The following is a 16,942-nucleotide window of genomic DNA, read 5'->3' on the forward strand; positions in this document are numbered from 1 at the left end:
ACAAGAGTGGCAAAGTCAAGAGAGGAAGTAAATTTTTACTCATGCATAATGTGAACTTCTTCAGAAACATGTTGAATTTGAAGTCACAATGACACATCCAAATAGAAATGATTGGTGGTTAGACCTAGGTCTTTGAGATAACCACTCCACAATTTGACAGTCCCAAATGTGGCAATATGAACTCAACATGGTAGCACCAATTTTATGGATTGCATGTGAATCTTTTCTTCACCAGTACAACTTGTACAATGTACAAAGGACCTGAACTGAAACGCTTGAAAAATAATAATCATCTATATGGATGAGGCCCCAGACACAAAATGTTTCCAATCCTATTAATTCCTCAGTTAGGTATTCCCTCCCGAAGAACATATAGGATAGGGACTGAGAAGATAAGTTTATTTCATTGAGGACTCTGAGGAGTTCATTTATGTTTTCAGATAGCATCATCATGCAGAGGGATTTATTTATTGCCAGATTAAACTCAAGCTATATCAGGTAGTACACAGAGATAACAGCACAGATGTAGTCCCTGGCTTCTAGATTCTTACTTGTAAAAACAGGTAAAGTATTTACAGACAGAATGAAAAATTCTGAACAATATTCAAATGGAAAGAATGTACATGGTATAGTTGAAAACATTGGGGAGGAGAATGAGGACAGTAGGTGTGGGAGAGAGTCCCATAGTCATGTGATAAGGAGCTCTAGTGGTGTAGTGCCCAAGGCATTTGACTGCTAATCAGAAGGCTGGCAGTTCAAACCCACCAGCCACTCCTCGGAAGGAAGGTTGGGCAACCTACTTCCATAGTGATACTGCCTCAGAAACCCAAGGAGCAGTTGCTATGAGTCGGATCCGACTCATTGGCAGTGAGTTTATGGTACAGAAGGTGGTGTAATGTGGAAACGAAGTGGTCAGAAGCCCCTCTACACCACTGAGCCACTGCATAATCTTTGGTAAATCAGTTCGATTCATGCAATTTTCATCTCTCTATCGGCTAATAGGAGCTCTGGTAGCGTAGTGCCTAAGGCATTTGACTGCTAACCAGAACACTGGAGGTTCAAACCCTCCAGCCACTCCTTGGAAGGAAGGTTGGGCAATCTACTTCCATAGTGTTACTACCTCAGAAACCCAAAGAGGGGTCGCTATGAGTAGGATCTGACTCAGCGGCAGTGAGTTTGTTTTTTGGTTATCTGCTAAATAGCACTGATATTATCTGTTTGAGGAGACATTCATTTATTTGCTTATTCAACAAACATAGTCTGCATTTTACCTCCATGTGGTGATCCCTGTTGTTGGATCTAGAAATTTGAAAATGGAAAGCAACATAACCTTTACTTTCAGTTCAAGTTGGTAAAAAATAAAACATTTAATAGGAGGGAATTATATCAGTATGCCCTTACTGCAAGTAACAAAAGACTTGGCTTAAATAATAAAGACATCTATTATGTCACATTAAAAAAAAAGTCTAGAGACAGAAAGTTCTGTTGTTGTTGTTGTTAGCTGTTGTCGAGTCAGTACCTGATTCACGGTGACCCTATGCATAGCAAGCTGTTGTGCTCCCTAGGGTTTTCGCTGCATGAGTTTTAGAGGTAGATCACCAGCTTTTTCTTCCAAGTCTGTCTTAGTCTGAAAGCTCTGCTGAAATCTATTGCATATCATAGTAACACACAAGCCTCCACTGCCAAATGGGTGATGGCTATGCACTAGGGGCGTTGGCTGTGTATCAAACCCAGATCTCCAGCGTGAAAGACTAAAACTCTGCCACTGAACCACCAACGTCTCTAGGGATGGTTAATTCAGTGGCTCAGTGTCATCATGAAAGACCTACGTATTTTCTGTCTTTCCATTCTTGACATCCTCAGTATGTTGGCTTTAATCTTCAGGTTAATCACCACTCATGGATAAAGATAGCTGCCACAGCTCCAGGTATCACATCCTTTTGCAACTGAAGATTAAACTGTGAGGACTATGAGAAGTAAAACATATATAAAGTATAGGTTCTGATGCATACAAGTTGCTCAGTAGAGCAACTTATTATTATTTTTAAAAAATATTTTATGACATTCTCTTGCTCCAAATGGACCTTTCAAGATAGATAGGTGGACAGGCTAAATGATTAGGTATGTCTATGAAATGGGGAGTGTATCCAAGATCATATATAGGGTTGGCAGACAATGGTCCTATAAGTTTATGTGAATGATCAGAATTCCCAGGTGTATAGTAGAGCTGACAAGGGGCAAGGTTGTGGTCACTGCTTGGTCACAGCCAGCTACCCAGAGTGACCAAGTAGTTGAACCTGTGGGCTTGGGACCATAGTCGCAGGGGACATCAAGCTCAATTGGCATACCATACAAAAAAAACATTGTTCCACCTCCTACTTTGGCGAGTAGCGACTGGGATCTTAAAAGCTAGCAAGCTGCCATCTAGATGCAACAATGGGTCTCTCCTTGTCAAGAGCAAAGAAGAAAGAAGAAAACCAAAATTTATGGAAACAATCAATCCTAGTGACTGGTACACCATCCGATCTGCAACCTATACAACTATGAGACCAGAAGAACTAGATGGTACCCGGCTACTAATGACATCCACTTGGAAGGGGATCTGTGTAGCAGATCCTTGATAGGGAGGGAGAACAATGTGGAACAAAACTCAAAATCATTTGGAGGCAAAAAAAAAGAAGGTGTGGACCAGGTTTGCTGGTTCAATAGAGCCTGGGTGGAACCACTGAGACTATGGCCCCTAGCTGCTCTTCAGGTCTGGAATTGAACCACACCTGTGGTTTCCAGCCAAACAAAGTACAGGCATGTGAGTTAAACTTTACCTCAAGTAGACACACGCCCTGGAGAGAAAAATCATGGGAGAAGGAAGGGCTGCTTATGCACAGGGAGACAGCTCAGGGGACAGGAGACTATGGAGGGATGGACATTGGGAAGAGGTAACTAGGGGGAGGAAGTAGGAGGGGAGCTGTTGCATTGTGGTAAACTGTGGTTAATGACATGAGACAAAGTATATGTGAACTGCTGTATGGAAAGTGAATTTGCTCTGTCGTTCTTCACCCAAATCACAATAAAAAAAAAAAAAATGGACCCTTTTGGGTGGGGGGCAGAATCGGAAAATCAGAACACGTGCAAGTGTTCCAGGTACTTGATTTAGGTCATGAATTCCCTTTCTTTGAATAGGTGGATTTATGACCCACTCAGAGGTGAAAGCTGTTGTAGAAATTTTGTATATACTTAGCTGTTTTTATTTTATAAAGCATTAAGTGGTCTTCCCCTAGTTTTATTTCTTTTACTCTTTTCCCTGCCAACTTCTCATTTATTATCTTGCTTTTTAAGAAAAAAAAAAAAAAAGAAAAAACATAGTGTATTCATTTGCATTTCTTCCCAGAATGTGAGAGGTACCAATGGCTAGGAGCCTGTAAGTGTGTTCTTGTCTTAATTCCATCCCTTTCTTTGGTAGAGATTGTGCCTGGCATTTGGCCATAGTTTGTGTGGACCACAGAGTAAAACAAAGCATAACACATCTTAGCAACTTACAAGTTCTGGATGTTGGAGGGTTTCTGAGTTATTAAAATACTCTCAACTGCTCTCAACTGTAAGTGCTCTCAACTGCTTGGGGGAAACACCAAGGCCATCTGAATGGACTGTCCTTGTTTCACTAGGGCCATAGTCACTCTGCTCTTGAGCAGGAAGAAAGCTGGGTGGAAGAGAGCACTGGGTCTCATTTACAGAAAGAGACAAAAGCCGAGAGGGGATGTTCCAAGATCTCTCCCTTCTGCTTGTCAGCAGGACTGCAGCCTTCTTCATTAGGCCAAGCTAGTCTCAGCTCCTCACTTACCCCAACCTCCTGTTTCCTTCATCTTCCTTTATCTACCTCATCCACCTGATCGCGTAGTGTTTGAGAACCAGAGGTTTTTAATGTAAATCTGGACCATCCAACCCAGATCTACTTCCACTAGCACACACTGGTGCAGACTACACTTGAAGGGATGGAGAATCTTGGCATCACCCCTTCTTTCCAATAAAAATGATGAGGTCTGTTAGTTGTGATTACTCACAGATGCTTTATTAACAGTCAGGGGTACAATTTTTAATTTCCAACTAAGCAGTCTGAAAGCCAAATTAAGTATTTATCTTTCTTTTTAAATGCTCACCATTAATATTTTTAAGGAGAAAATGAAAAAAAATTTTTTTGCATCTCCAACAGTGTGTTCCATGAGTTTCCTGGTGGGAGGTGATAAAGGCATTTTTTTTAACTGACTAAAAATGGTTAGCCACAACACCATGAAAATATCTCAGAATGTTTTAAAATGAAAAACCTTGTGACATGGAAATAGCAATGTAGTGGGGGTCCAGGGGTTGTTGGTGGCTTTGAGTGGCTTATTTTATTCTTTTCTGGACCTCCCTCATGATTTCCACACTGATTTCCATCTACTTCAAAAAAAGCAAGCATCCTGAGGTATAGAAGGAAAAAAATTGTGGGGCCATTTGTTATTTTGGACACAGATGATTCCAACTGAGGGAGGACATACATTAAAATGTTTCAAGAAACACAGCCTTTGAAATCCAGCAATAGATTCACATCTATAGCAGACTCTTCCATAATATAACCCCCCTCAATTGAGTGCAGAACCTTTTTGTGACTGCATGCCTCAGATGCTACCACTGAGGCAGCTTTTTGAGTTGGTGGAATTTAGCTATAGCCTTCACTGATGTTTAACAATTACTTGTACCACACACAGATTTAAGCATAAAATTATGGTAGACAGCATCATTCTAGAAATTTCTACCATTACTAATGTTCATGGAAGTACACTGCTTTGCTTTGTATTCCCGGAGGTGCATTCATACCACACTTGTAAAATGCTTTGCCTCTCTTAACAAAGAGGATTTCAATTGATATGGCTGGAAACCAAAAATAATTTAATGTAATTTGCATGTCCAAAATGAAGGTGTGATGAAGGAGACTTAATTATTATGTACTGTGACTTCAAATAATTTTGTTGTTATTATGTGCCGTCAAGTCAGACCCAACTCGTAGCGACCCCTCCTTGGGTTTCCGAGGCGGTATCACTATGAAAGTAGATTGCCCAAACTTCCTTCTTAGGAGTAGCTGGTGGGTTTGAACTGCCAGCCTTCTGCTTAGCAGTCAAGTACCTTAGGCACTACACTACCAGAGCGCCCACTTCGAATAATAGTAAATAAAAATATGAATCTTCCATTCCAGTTGGTAAGGACCCAAATTATTTTACTGATACAAAGATAACTGCCACAGCTCCAGGCATCACATCTTCATGGAACTGAAGATTGAACTGTGAGGACTATGAGAAGTAAAGCATAGTTTGGGTTTTTTTTTTTTTTTTTTACAATCTTATTGATACCCTTTACTCTTTCCTCAATATTATTCTGTAGTTCTAGGCTTCTGATGCCAATGAACAAGCTTCACTCAAACATCTTTCTAGATCATTATTTATTTTGATCAATACTTAAGCTTGAGGCTTATCTTGGAGATTAAGGGTGTCGAGTGCTGCAATAGAACAGGGGAGGTAAGCTTTCAGGAAAATGTCTCTGTGCATTTCAACAAGGTTTAATGTTTAACCCAGCTTGGAACAATGAAAAAAAAAAAATAACGAACTGAGTGACACAAGGGATACCACATGGAAATCTTGATGTCACTTTAAGGACTAAAGTGTGCCTGGCCTAAGCCATTGTCTTTTCAATCACTTCATATGCATGGAAGAGCTTGACCATGAAGAAGGAAGACCAAAGAAGAATTGACACTTTTGAATTATGATGTTGGTAAAGAATATTGAATATACATTGAACTGCTAGAAGAATAAACAAATCTTCATCTCATCTACTTTGGACATGTTATTAGGTGGGACCAATCTCTGGAGAAGGACATCATGCTTGGTAAAGTAGGCCAGCAAAAACAGGGAAGACGTTCAACGAGATGGATTAACAGAATGGGCTCAAACGTAATGATGATTTTGCGGATGGTACAGGACAGACAGTGTTTTGTTCTGTTGTACATGGGTTTACAGAGTTGCAATGGACTCCACGATACTTAACAACAACAACATACTTTACTGGGATTATTGAAATTTAGGTGAGACACAAAGAGCCACAATCATATCAAGGGCTAGGTAAAATGGTATTTTCCTTCATTTGTCTTCGATCTTTGTTAGTTTGGGAGACAAAGCTACTCTCATCACTCACAGATTGGCTGAGAGACACCTGCTCATGGCATATGTCTCTGTAAGTTGCTTTAGATGGAGTTTTAATTCAAATCTAGTTCTCTGTTCAGGCATGCTTCACAATGCGTATGAAACCACCAGTTCCATTTCACTAGTCGTGATTTTACTTGATCTTTCTCTTGTGTTTTGTTTCCCCCCCCCCAAAAAAAATGCTCATATTTAGACACGTTCTTATTCTTTCTCTCAGATGATTAATGAAGGGGGTTTGTTTTTGCTTTTTTGGGTTGTATTCTCCACCAAAAATAAATCCCTGGAATTATCTAAATATATGTCCTGTTATATCACATTCCAACCATGAGGTTTTTGCCATATGCTCTTTAAAAAAAATTTTTTTTTATTGTGCTTTGGGTACAAATTTACAGAGCAAAATTTGTTTTACATTCAACAGTTCATGTACATTTGATTTCACATCCCAATTACCTGCCAGGTACTGTTTGATCAGGGTAGTTTATCTCCAAACCTGGTTGTGGGGCTGAGGGTTATGCACTGTGTCAATATTACTGCCATGCCATGTTCTTAGGCTAATGGTGTGTTGCCTTTGGCAACTCTAGGCACTTTGCAAACATCAGATCTCCTAAACTACTCAACTGCTCACAGAAGAGACAGCTATCACTATTTCCACTCTCCAGATATGGAATGTGAGGTGCAAATATGTGTAGAGACTTATGTAAGTTCAGAGGACAGATGTTAGCATATTTTTTTGGTTTCTATTCTTTTCCTTTAGTATTTTATTTAAATGAAACCTAAACTATATCTAGACATTCAAATTCTTATCCTAATTTGCTGCAAGATTCTTGAATTACTGGGGTCACTTGATTTCTTTGGATTTCATTTTTCCCACTTCTCAGATAAACAGGTTGGGTGAGGTCTGTGGTTCTCAGACCTCCTGTTTTCATACTGTGACAACTGTTTAAAAGAAGGAAGAATATGGATAAGATGACTTATTTCATTTTCCATTGAGTAAACTAAATTGGCTGAGTAGGGAACTTAAATCTATCCACTCTTGTCTCCATATATAATGGCGTAAGTTGCTAACTACATGCAGGGAAGTATTTCTTGGGAAAACATGAGAAATGTAAATGTAGTAGGAGCACTTTTATAATGCATACAGATAATCTCTACTTTATAAAGATGGTGATCTCTGTTCTCTTGCAGTTAGAAATCATTAAAAAAATCTGAGCTGCTATGAAGGTTATGTTAGTATCTTTCAGAGGTAAAATGGCAAAATAAAAGTTTTAGCAGAGATGCTGTTAATTGATTGTGAGGATTTTGTGTCTAGTCTTATTTTGGTGTCATTGTACAGCCTGATTTTGAGAATTCGCTAAATGAGGGTTCAGTGGTGAACTTAATTTGTGCTGATTGCTGTTCATGGTGAAATGAGCTTTATTAAATTTCTGAAAAGTTAGTTGTCTGAAAAAACCAACAGATTAAATTCTACCCTCTCCGTCCTTGTTTCTTTCAATGTGGACCCACCAGAACCATGGAATGAATGATTGCCATTTTACTGCCTGAGGTCAATATGACAAGTGTTGATACTGTTCACCTAACTCACGCTAATGGTTAATGTGATCAGTTGCTAAGCGAACCTAGAAGTATCTCAAAAGACAGGCCTGGTGTTGTACTTCCAAAAAAATTAGCCACTGAAAACACTATTGGGCACAGTTCTACTCTGGCACACAAGGAGTTCACCATGAGTTGGAATCGACTCAATGGCAAATGCTTGTTCTTCACCTTGGCTTCCAAGCAAAAAGCTCTTAGTAAAGGGTTCATCACTGAGTGCTCCATGCCAACACATTTACTCTCCACTTCTACAAAGTAGTCTTCTAAATATCTATACCAGATCATATGATTTCTCTCTTTCAAATCTTTCAGTGGATTTCTACTGGGCAAAATCCAAAGACATAAGATGGCTGATAATGCCCTGTGTTTCCAGTGCCAGGAACAGTGTCAGGCACATAACTGGCATTCAATGAATGTTGGATTTTCACTCTGAGTGAAAATCTTGCCTGATCTGGTCTCTATTTACCTCTCATTCACTTTGCTCCAGCAACACTTTCAGTTCAAGAAATGTGCCAAGTTCCTGTGTTGTTCAAGACCTCAGTTTGAACACTCTTTCCTCCTCCTTGTCTGGTTGATTTCTTCCTTCCTTCATACAAAACATTATTTCCTCAGAAAGGCCTTGGATGATGCATTAATATTAATCAAAACCAAACTCACTGCCGTTGAATTGGATCTGACTCATAGGGACCCCTCCCTGGGTTTCCAAAGCGATATCACTATGGAAGTAGGTTGCTCAATCTTCCTTCCGAGAAGTGGCTGGTGGGTTTGAACCGCCAGCCTCTGGTTAGTACTCAAATGCCTCAGTCCCTCTTATTATTCACTCTAATTGTTCCTAGTATTATAGTACATAGAAGAAGAAATAAGGTCTTCTTTTAAAAGGAGTATCAGATTGTAATTACATAATAACCTGTATGAATATTAGTTTATAGTGAAATTTTTTCCATTAGACTAGACTATACAATTCCATGAGGGTAGGGTTTTGTATGCTTTGTTTAAGACTGTATGCTCCATAATTATCATAGGTTCTATATGTATAAGTGCTCAATACACATTTATTTTAAAATGTATGGTAGAAGAACCACTAGCAGGTTTAAAATGAAAATTTTATTTATTTTAAATATTTAATACACATGAATTAAAAAACAAAAACCACAAGCTCACTGCTATCGAGTCGATTGCAACTCATAGCGATCCCTCCTTGGGTTTCCGAGGCAGTATCTCTATGGAAGTAGATCGCCCAATCTTCCTTCCGAGGAATGGCTGGTGGGTTTGAACTGCCAACCTTCTGGTTAGCAGTCAAGTGCCTTATGTGCTACACCACCAGAAAAACCAAAATGGTATATAATCCCTGGTTTATATCCCCAGATGCAACTTCTGCTATATTGCTTTTATATCCTTCCAGGGACAATCTGGATATATAAGTGCATATATCACGTATGTTCAATAAATATTCTTTTGATAAATTATTTCATGAATCACTCTTATTATTACAAACTCATTGTGAAAGCTTTCAGGGATCAACTGGATGACAGCTTTTAGTTTTGCATATAACGGTGTGTAAAGGAAGCTTTTTCTAGGCCACAAAGAAAAAAAATATACAATTTAGCCAGCTCAGAATAAAAAATTTCATATTGATTCTTTTTGTCCTTGTTTATAGCCTGGATCAGAAAATAAGCATGAATACAGTATGTCATCTAACACCTATAAAGAAATGAGACTACTTTAATGAGGTAACCAAAAAGTTTTCTCTCCTCAAAAGAGATAGTACTATTTTTAGCCTTTTCTGAAGCAATAGAAGCTACCTGATGAGATAGGAATCATTCAGATTATTAATTGGGGAACTGGATGCACTAGCCAAGAGAAGAGATGGGGGAAAGGAGATGTCAGATGAGGTAAGGTATATCCCTAAAACATTACTTGGGATTCACAGTCCAGACTTGATTTGCTGGGTCCAGCACAGTTCTGGGCCCCACTAACCATGGATGAAAATTCAGGCAGTGTTTCCCTAATCGCTGCTGGCTGTGCATTACTGTGGTTTGCTGGCTTCTCCTGAAACAGCCCAACTCTGTTCTGAGTTGATTCTCAGTGCATGAGGTAGACAACTCATGACCAAAGAGAGGCAAAACAGAAAAGCCCAACCAGTTGCTATTGGCCCAGTTTGACTCACAGGGATCCCACGTGTGTCACAGTATAACTGTGTTCTGTAGGGTTTTCAGTAGCTGAGTTATCAGAAGTAGATCACCAGGCCTTTTTTCTTCAGAGGTGTCTCTGGCTGGACAGGAACTTCCAACCTTTCAGTTAGCAACTGAGTGCGTTAACTCTTTGCATCATCCAGGGACTTAAAGATGGAAAAAGCCTACACCTTGACCATCTCCACTAACTAGACCTGTTCCTCTGACTGAAGCATCTTTGCAGTGGACAAACACCTTCATCTGTGTGTCCTTCACTCACCTACAATTTAAATGACCACTCCTATCCTTTGTTTTTCAGAAGATTAAGTGTGATTTTCATTGTCTTTCACACAAGTCCTTTCAATTACTGATCCTAACGGGGACAAAAAAAGCTCTGGTTAAAGCATTTGGCTGCTAACCAAAAGGTCAGCAGTTCAAACCCACCAGACACTCTGTATGAGAAAGATGAGGAAGTGTGCTTCCATAAAGATTTATAGCCTTGGAAACCTTATGAATTTCTACTCTGTATTACAGGGTTGATGGCTGTGTGTGTCTGTGTGCATTTTTTTGTTTTTCGTTTTTTTTAAAAAAAAGGACAAAGCTCCACCTGGCTCTGGAACTGAAATGGTGGTGTTGTTAGGTGCCATCAAGTAAATTCTGACTCATAGCGATACTATAGCCCAGGGTAGAACTGTGCCATAGCATGTCCAGAGCCATAATCTTTACGGGAGCAGACTGGGTACATCTTTCTCCTGTGGAGCATCTGGTGGGTTTGAACCACTGACCTTTTGACTGGCAGCTGACTGCTTAACTATAGCACCACCAGAGCTCCTTGCTAAATGGTTAGGCAGTATCACAGCTAGGACCTAGTCTGGCAGCAGGGCCTTCCCTGATGAAAACATTGGTCTCGCTGCTGCATTGTATGTGGTGATTTAAGAAGTGGCTCTTTGTTAAAATCCTGGCTGCACAATGACAAATAAAGCAGCCCACACAAGCAGTGAGACTGCCCGCCTGGTGTCGCAGGGATATTTTGGGTGGTACTCTGGGGGAGTTATGAATGGATTGTGCGTCTTTCCCCACTTTAAGCTGTTAGTCAGTGTAAGTCTCTTTCCTCCCAAGGCAGGAATGAGCCTGTCTTGCTGACAACACCTGTACGGAGGAAATGCCGATTTCAGAGTATGTGCTGGGCAGTGGAAGCATCAAAAAAGAGGGTGCCTCTGGAGACAGATAGACATGGTCCTTGAGTGGAAACTGGGATACTCTCAGGGGTCAGGGGTAGGGCGTAGGGGGAGAACAGAATTGTTGACATCAGGGAGCAGTGTGTACTGTCAATTGCGTAACCAATAGTTCAATTAATTATCAGATGAAAGACTGCCATATTTCCTCAGTAGTAAGTAATGAACAGTTCTAATCAGAGGTGTTTTCTGATGATACTACATTGTTATCTGACCCATATACTTAGTTCACTCCCAGGTCTTGCACCTGGAAACTTGTACTACCCAACTCTTCAGAAAACCTCTAAACATCCCTTCATAGGACATAGCCTCTCTATTTGTAAAATCAGCACATATAGTTACATTAAATAATGACATTACACATGCCTGTTGGAAACAGTATTCATTCATTCAACAATATGACATAGTGCCTAAGGCATTTGACGGCTAACCAGAAGGCTGACGGTTCAAATCCACCAGCCACTCCTTGGAAGGAAGGTTGGACAAACTACTTCCATAGTGATACCGCCTCGGAAACCCGAGGAGGAGTCGCTGTGAGTCAAATCCAACTCCACAGCAGTGCGTTGCGTTTTGTTGCGAATATGCTCCAGGAACTAGGCTAGGTGTGAGGATAACAAGATGAATACGATTGGATCTCTCCTCAGTCTCTGGCTGAGCTAGTAAAAACAAAATCACAGGTGGTCTGATCATGCCAAGTGAAACCTGCCTGAAAATTAAACCTGAAGTTGCTTGTCACATATTTCAGGAAGGATAGTTCTTTGGGTGGGTCATGTGAGGGAATCCCTTTTGGAGTAAAGTATTTCCTTGATGGGATAATGTCTGAAGTGCTGTATTTCTGGATGAGCCAGGAAAAGGTCAGAGCTATTCTCAAGAGTGAGGTGTATCTGCTGTGGTCAATACATCACAGGGCCATGAGAGAGCAGCTGGCTTTCAACTGTCATTGCACTAAGCATGTGAACAGAGACAATACAAACCAAAGGTCCAGCATTGATAGAAATGGGATAAGCTTCACTAAACTAACTGTAACTACACATTGACTTAAACATGTTAATCAAACAAACATTTCAGGAGATTAAAAGCAGAAACTTTAAGAAATGGTGGGAAGGGAAATTGCTGCCTTGTAGATGGACTAGAGAGGACTCCATTGGCAGCAGAGTGGCACGTTGTTGTTATTACTTGGCATTGAGTTGATCCTGACTCATGGTGACCCCATGTCAAAGGAACCTTCCTTTACATCTTTTCTCTTTGCTAGCTGTGGGCCCTTGGGAAAGTTACTTAATCTGTCTGAGGTCAAATTTCCCATAAAATGAGGATGACCACTGAGTGAGATTTAAAGAAAACAAAGTGTCTGACACATAGAAGTCCCCCCATCAGTGAGTGTGGCTATTAGCAATATAAAATATATTTATTAAGGAGAAAATTAAGCAAATTATCAAATTCTATTGTGTATAATATAAACATGGGACAGGAAGTAATATCACAAAATATTCACACCTAGTATTAATAGAAATAAATCTCTTATTTCTGAAGTGCACAGGGATCTTAAGAATTTTGATGTATTGTGTTTATTTGTTGTGGTGCAATGGTTAAGCACTTGGCTGTTAAGCAAAAGGTTGGCAATTTCAACTCTCACATTGCTCTGTGGCAGAAAGACCTGGTAATCTGCTTCCATGATGATTAAAGCCAAAAAAAGAAAATAAAGCAAAAGAAAACCCAAAACCCTATGGGGCAGTTCTTCTGTGTCACATAGGATTGTTATGAGTAATAATTGACTTGATGGCACCTAACAACAACATATACACATGTATATAGTATTTGTGTTGTTGTTGTTAGGTGCTCTCAAGTCAGATCCGACTCATAGCAACCCCTCCTTGGGTTTCTGAGGTGGTATCACTATGGAAGTAGATTGCCCAACCTTCCTTCCGAGGAGTGGCTGGTGGGTTTCAACTGCCAGCCTTCTAGTTAGCAGTCAAGTGCCTTAGACACTACGCTACCAGAGCTCCTATAGTATTTGTAGTATAACTCGATAGCACATAACAACAGCAGTGGAACACTGTCTGATATATTACTGGGAAACTTTATGAATAGCCCTGAAACACTGTCCAGTATAGTGGGGGAAGATGAGCCCCTTAGGTTGGAAGGCACTGAAAATACAACTGGGGAAGAACTGACTCCTCAAAGTAGAGTCAACCTTAATGATGTGAATGGAGTAAAGCTTTCAGGACCTCCATTTGCTCATGTGGCATGACTCAAAATGGGAAGAAACAGCTGCAAACATCCATTAATAATAGGAACATGGAATGTATGAAGTATGAATCTAGGAAAAACGGAGGCTGTCAAAAATGAAATGAAATGCACAAAGAGAAATACCCTAGGCATTAGTGAGCTGAAACAGACCAGTTTGGCATGATAGAATTTTGCAAGACCAATGACTTATTAGGAGCTCTGGTAGCATAGTGGCTAAAGCACTTGACTGCTAACCAGAAGGCTGGCGGTTCAAACTCACCAGCCACTCCTTGGAAGGAAGGTTGGGCAATCCTACTTCCGTAGTGATACTGTCTCGGAAACCCAAGGAGGGGTCGCTATGAGTCGGGGCTGACTCGATGGCACACAACAACAACAACAACGACTTATTAATTGCAAATATGTATAAATGGAGGCTATACATGTAGACTTTGCCAGATGGAATACACAGGTATCAGATTGACTACATTTGTGGAAAGAGGTGATGGAGCAGCTCAGTATCTTCAGCCAAAACAAAGCCAGGAGCTGATTGTGGAACAGACCATGAACTGCTCAAAGGCAAGTTCAAGTTGAAACTGAAGACAATTAAAACAAGTCTACGAGAGAAAAAAATAAGACCTTGTGTATATCCCACCTGAATTTAGAGACCATCTGAAGAGTAGATTTGATGCATTGAACACCAATGACCAAAAACCACATGAATTGGGGGATGATATCAAGAACATCATCCATGAAGAAAGCAAAAGTTCATTACAAAGACAGGAAAGGAGGAAAAGACCAAAATGGATGTCAGAAGAAACACTGAAACTTGCTCTTGAATGGAGAGTAGCTAAAGAAGGTGGAAGAAATGACAAGATAAAAAAGCTGAACAGAAGATTTCAAGGAGCAGCTTAAGAAGACAAAGTCAATTATCATGATGAAATGTGCAAAGACCTGGAGTTAGAAAACCAAAAGGAAGAACATGCTCTGCATTTCTCAAGCTGAAAGAAGTGAAGAAAAAATTCGAGACTCGAGCTGCAATATTGAAAGATTCTATGGGCAAAATATTGAATGATGCAGGACACATCAAAAGAAGAAGATAGAGGGAATGCACAGTCACTGTACCAAAAAGAATTGGTCAATGTTCATCTATTTCTGGAGGGTGGTATATGAGCATGAACCAATGGTATTGAAAGAAGAAGTCAAAGCTCCAGTGAAGGAATTGGCAAAAAACAAGGCTCTAGGAATCAAGAGACTACCCATTGAGATGTTTCAACGAACGGATGCCACGCTGGAGGCACTTAGTCATTTGTGCCAAGAAATGTGGAAGACAGCTACCTGGCTAGCTGATCGGAAGATATCCATATTTGTGCAGATTCCAAAGAAAGATTATCCAACAGAATGTGGACATTAACAAACAATACCACACACAAATAAGATCTTGCTGAAGATAATTCAAAAATGGTTACAGCACTATATTGACAGAGAACTTCCAGAAATGCAAGCTGGATTCAGAAGATGATGTGGAACAAGAGTTATCATTGCTGATGTCAGATGGATCTTGGCTCAAAGCAAAGAATACCAGAAAGATGTTTACTTGTGTTTTATTGACTCTGAAAAAGCAGTCGACTGTGGATCATAACAAATTATGAACAACATTGAGAAGGAGAATTCCAGAGCACTTAATTGTGCTCATGAGGAACCTGGACATAGACCAGGAGGCTGTTGTTTAAGCAGAGCAAGGGGATGATGAATGGTTTAAAATCAAGATGGGAGTGTGTCAGGGTTGTATCCTTTCACCATACTTGTTCAATCTGTGTGCTAGCCAAATAATCTGAGAAGCTGAACTATATGAAGAAGAATGCAGCATCGGGACTGGAAGAAGACTCATTAACAATCTGAAATATGAAGATGACACAACCTTGCTTGCTGAAAGTGAAGAGGACTTGAAGGACTATCTGATGAAGATTAAAGACTATAATCTGCAGTATGGATTGCACCTCAACATAAAGAAAATGAAGATCCCCACAAGTTTACCAGTAAGTAGCATCATGATAAATGGAGAAAAGATTGAACTTGTCAAAGATTTCATATTACTTGGATCCACAATCAACAGCCATGGAAGCAGCAGTCAAGAAATCAGGGGATGCATTACACTGGGCAAATCTGCTGCAAAAGACCTCTTTAAAGTGCTGAACAGCAAAGAGGTCTCTTTGAAGACTAAGGTGCATCCAACTCAAGTTATGGTATTTTCAATTGCCTCATATGCCTATGAAAGCTGGACAGTGAATAAGGAAGACTGAAGAAGAGTCAATGCTTTAGAGTTGCTGTGTTGGTGAAGAATACTGAAATTACCATGGGCTTCCAGGAGAATGAACAGATCTGTCCTGGAAGAAGTGCTGCCAGAATGCTCCTTGGAAGTGAGAATAGCCAGACTTCGTCTGACCTACTTTGGTCATGTTATCAGAAGGGACCATTCCTTGGAGAAGGATGTCATGGAGGGGTTGGCAAAAAAGGGAAGGCCCTCAATGAGACGGATTGACACAGTGGCTGCAATGATGGGCTCAGGTATAGCAAGGATTGTGAGGCTGGTGCAGGACCAGGCAGTGTCACTTTCTGTTGTACGTAGGGTTGCTATGAGTCAGAGCTGACTTGATGGCACCTAAACAACAATAACATGTGTAGTGTGTGTGTGTGTACATATGTGTAGTGTGTGTGTGTGTGTGTGTGTGTGTGTGTATATATATATATATATATATATATATATGTATATAAAATGATTTATGGTCATACTATAAACCCATAACCAAACTCATTGCCATTCACTTGGTTCTGTCACATAGTAACCCTGTAGTAGAGAGTAGAACTGCCTCATGGGGTTTCCAAGGCTCTAATCTTTACAGAAGTAGACTGATGTATCTTTCTCCCATGGAGCAGCTGGTGGGTTCAAACCATTGACCTTTTGGTTAGCTGCTGAGCACTTGAACAGAGCTCCTTATACTACAATAAAACAAAACAAAACTCAGTGCCATCAAGTCGATTCCAACTCAGAGCAACCCCCATTGGGTTTCCAAAGTGGTAAATCCTTAAGGGAAAAGACTGCCTCATCTTTCTTCATTGGAGCAGCTGGTGGGTTTGAACCACTGATCTTTCGGTTAGCAGCCAAATGCCTTAACCACTATATCACCAGAGCTCCTTCTTTATGCTATAGAAGGAGAAAAGTACACATGAAGGCTCAGTGTGATATTTGATCTTTATATACCTTTTAGGCATCAATCCCCAGAGAAGTGCATTTTGGTGAAGATCTATGGGATCTTTTGAAATTAACTTGCATTGACAAGAGCACGCTGACTTTTGCTTTTGACTCGGGCCTTTTGTCTGGACTCATAACAGGTTAATTTCAGCTGCAGAGGCCTTAGAGTTCAAGTTTTTTTGCAAAAGAAATTAGTGGTTGCTTGAGGAAAGCTTTAAATGATCAAAGGTGCAATAATTGGGT

Source organism: Orycteropus afer, unplaced genomic scaffold (assembly GCF_000298275.1).
Source record: "Orycteropus afer afer isolate SDZICR_OR568_19922 unplaced genomic scaffold, OryAfe1.0 scaffold00035, whole genome shotgun sequence".
Lineage (NCBI taxonomy): Eukaryota > Metazoa > Chordata > Mammalia > Tubulidentata > Orycteropodidae > Orycteropus > Orycteropus afer.